Below are 4308 nucleotides of genomic sequence, written 5' to 3' on the forward strand. Positions count from 1 at the left end.
TCAATTAAGGTATTTTTCCCTTGCTGGAATATCTTAATTCTATCATATAAGATGTTGTTTCGACCCGATACAGAGAATCTCATTTTTACTGTTTGGGATGCTGCTTCATCAATATGAAGAGTCTCATTTCATTTTTTTAGAGATACTGCTCTAATATCCTCGGAAAGTCTTAGATTCAATTAAGGTATTTTTCCCTCGCTGGAATATCTTAATTCTATCAGATAAGATGTTGTTTCGACTCGATACAGAGAATCTCATTTTTACTGTTTGGGATGCTGCTTCATCAATATGGAGAGTCTCATTTCATTTTTTTTAGAGATACTTCTCTAATATCCTCGGAGAGAGTCTTAGATTCGATTAAGGTATTTTTGCCTTGCTGGAATATCTTAATTCTATCAGATAAGATGTTGTTTCGACTCGATACAGAGAATCTCACTTTTACTGTTTGAGATGTTGCTTCATCAAAATGAAGAGTCTCATGCCATATTTTCTTTATACTATGCTAGCATCCTGGAAAAATCTTGAGATCTAGCTAGGGATGTCATTCCATTACTAACATATCTCGACTATGACGTCCAAGATACTGTTCTGACGACTCCCAGAAAGTCTTGGTTGTTTCACTTTACCCTTTAGGATAATTTCTCTTACTATTTCTCATTGCATTTTCTTCCTGTATTTTCTTCTTTGCGTTACCAAGGACAAAATTTGGGTCTTTTTGTATTTAATTATCTCCCACCGTGAATGCATGAAGACTAATGTCATTCTTACTTTCCGGTTTGAGGTAATTAAATAGGGGCAGCTGTCATACCCCAATTTTGTCCGGGTAAGGAAAAATATTTCACCATCATTCACTACCAGATGTTATAAGGCATGAATTTTATCTTAAGACATAAGCTCTATCTTAGGGTTTCTCAGCCTTTGGTGACATCAAATCTTCAGTGACATTTTCATCTGTTGAGATCCTTAAGAAGACATTTGTTGCATTTGTCTCTTATTTCCATTATTGAAGCATGGGATAGTATGTGCATTTTGGTTAACAAGGCCCATTTTGGCTTATCCATGAGATCTCTTGGTTTTAAAAAGGGCTCATTCACATAAACATGTCCATAATTGATATTGCAAAGTGTGGTTCAAATCTTTTTACATCACAGATCCAAAGTCCATTTGATTATCAGTAAGTATTAAGAGCCATGGTTATTTTCTATGATCACTTGTCATTAAGCTCATTTCCACATCCCAAATGTTTATGCCAAAGTCTCAATCCCTCATAAATATCTAAATTCAAGTTGCATTTTTAAACATATATTTGTTTTAAGCTAAGGTGGATTGTTGGAAAAGACTATGGTGATGGAGAATGTTTTAAAGCTCATTTTGGAATTTTTTGTTATTGCTTATGGTGCATATTTCACGTTGCTCATTTAAGCTAATAATAAACATAATTAGAGGTGACCAAGTTGAAAGTCCAATTTAATTATATTATGGCCCAATCCATTTTCAAATTGAGATAAAGTTTAAATATATTAATTGATTAACACAAATAAAATATTGAGATAATGTTTTAAAAAAAAGATTAATTTCATAATTGAATTTTTAATCCCAAAGTGTTACAAATAATCCCAAGGTTCACATAATAATCCAAAAGTTCATATATTAATTCCTAAATTTACATGATCAATCTAAAAGCCAATACATAATCCATTTATACATTATCCAAAAAATTCTAAGTACACCAGAATGAATTTGAAAAAATGGAAATAAGTTGCAAATCCAATACAGCAGTCTGAAGCAGCGAACTTTTCAAAGACATTTCCAAAACCAACAGTGTGAAGATGCATCGCCCCAAGTCCATTTTCCAAAACAAGCGCAGACCTCCTTTCAATCAACATCACTTCACTTTTGTAAAACCTGCAAAATCAACTTAGAGGTTAAAAGGACTTATTAAATAAGCGCTTAAAGAAAACTGGAAAATAATTGATAAAATGAACGGATTAATATTTTGCACAGTGAACCAAAGTGAACACCCAAGAATGTGTTCCATTATCTAATCCAAACAACTCTAAATCCACAGAATAATCATCCCATAAAATCTGGAAAAAAGATAACCTAACAAGTTATCTTAAGACAAAAATTCAGCATATATATCAACAACAAATTAACAGTAACACACGTTTTTTGAATCCAAGAAGCAATAATCAAAAAATAATTTGTTAAATACCAAAACCCTAACATTCGAACAAAGCAACAACAGCGTTCAAAACCAAAAAATAGGGAAAGACAAAGAGCATAAAAAGGAAGAAGGGAGGACTCATCTCAAACAGAGCAAGAAAGCGTCGCCGACGATTAACCTTGACCAAGTAAAATCTTCATTCCTGTTTAAGCTTTTTGTACCATCATCTTCGCCTCTCCATACTGATTGAAACCCCTTTTATAATTTCTTCAAATTGTGACTTTAGAGGGACGAATTTCAAAACCTAGGGTTAGGTTTTCTTTCACATGTTTGCTTATGGCTGCGGTTAGGATGAGTTAGGGTTTTCGTTGATGGCGTGATATTTGATTTGAGTTAGGGTTTAGGTTTGTGTTTTATTTTGGGAGTACCGATCCGGTCGATTGAAGCGGATTTTGGAAAAACAAAGCCGGATTTGGATTCAGGAGCAAAAAGTAGGTGGGGTTAGCTTTGGATTTTTTTTGGTTTGAGAGGTGGAGTCGTCGGAGAAGAGGGCGGCGCCGCCGCGGTTGGCCGGCCACCACCGTCTTCTCCGGCAGGTTTGACCGGGGATGATGACGGAGTTTAGAGCTCAGTTGTAGAGCGTTCTTGAGTTTTTAGAATTGAAGAGAGAGAAGGATGGTGAGCAAATGACACACTCTCTCTCTCAATGTTTGGTTTTTATTTGTTGATGGAGGCTACTGCATGGGCGCCAAGTGGCCTCTCCAGGAGGCGCCACGCAGGGTTGACCACTGAGTCAACCAGGGGATCCTGTGTGGATCCCCCCATCGTATGGTGGTGCGCCCTCACAGCCCATCCGTTTGTTTTATTAACTGGGTCAAAGTCCCCTGATCCAGTGGTCAAGAGCCTCCATAGAGGTCAACAGTTGACCAGGCCTTACTGATTTCCTTTTGGGCCTAAAGACCATTTTTGGCTCTTCACACCCCCTCTGTTTCAGGCAAAACGCCCAGATTTGGACTCCCACCACCATTAGCCCATTTTCTTTTATTTTTTAATTTGTTCACTCTTCTTTTTTTATTTTATTTTATATATAGACATATAAAATATATACATTAGAATATTATGGTTATAAAAAAAACAATGTTTTTATTTTCTTTCAAAATTATATAATTATACATTGTTATTATTATTATTAATACTTGATGGTAAATATTCAATTGTTTGGTTATATCATTACTTTTTTAATTACTTATTATTTAATCAAATAATCTATTAATTATTTAATTAATTAATTATATTATTATTACTATCACTTATAATTTAGGTAATTACTTATTTTTGTGGAGTGTATGTGCATGATTATTTTGTATTTATTTATTTATACCAAGTCTTGAATGCATATGTGTGGTGTGTTACAATTGTGACATGATTATGCCGTTTTCACCGATTTAAAATCATTCAAACCAATTTCAAAAGAAAATCACATACTTCTCGATTCAAAGTCAAGCCCATTTTCAAAACACCTTTGTAAGTCGACCGCTTGTAAAAGCATCGCCATCTACCTCACATGGCTTACTCTTTGGCTTTCTTACAATGAGACCTATTCGATTTTAATCGATTAGTTGAACTATTCACTAAATAAATTCAATTCATTCACAAAATACAAATTTAAAACCTCGATCCAACATCGAGTATTCTTTATTAAGAATTAAAATACCCGGTCACAGTTAAACGTTATTTCACTTAGGAATAAAAGAGAAAATGGTTTTGAGTTTCAACTCCTCTCCTCGATTATTTAAACACGAACTCTTTTACTCGATTAATCGAATAATCATCATTTCTAATCCTTAAGAACCAATAAATCGAATTCTTTTAAGAAACGAAAAAGGAGATGACTTTGAGTCCTCAATGTTTCTCCTCGATTATTTGAATACAAGTTCTCTTACTTGGTTAGTCAAATGTCGTTCCTCTACAAGTTTCCAAACCCCGATTAAATCAAAACACTTTCATAATAAGCTAAATGAAAAAGGAGTTGACTTTGAGTTTTCAACTTCACTCCCCAATTGGTCGAATACGAGTTCTCTTACTCGGTCAGTCGAACAATTGTCATTTTTCCGCAAACATACAACTTAATCAAATCATTT

This window comes from Lathyrus oleraceus, chromosome 6 (assembly GCF_024323335.1).
Source record: "Lathyrus oleraceus cultivar Zhongwan6 chromosome 6, CAAS_Psat_ZW6_1.0, whole genome shotgun sequence".
NCBI classification, from domain to species: Eukaryota; Viridiplantae; Streptophyta; class Magnoliopsida; order Fabales; family Fabaceae; genus Lathyrus; species Lathyrus oleraceus.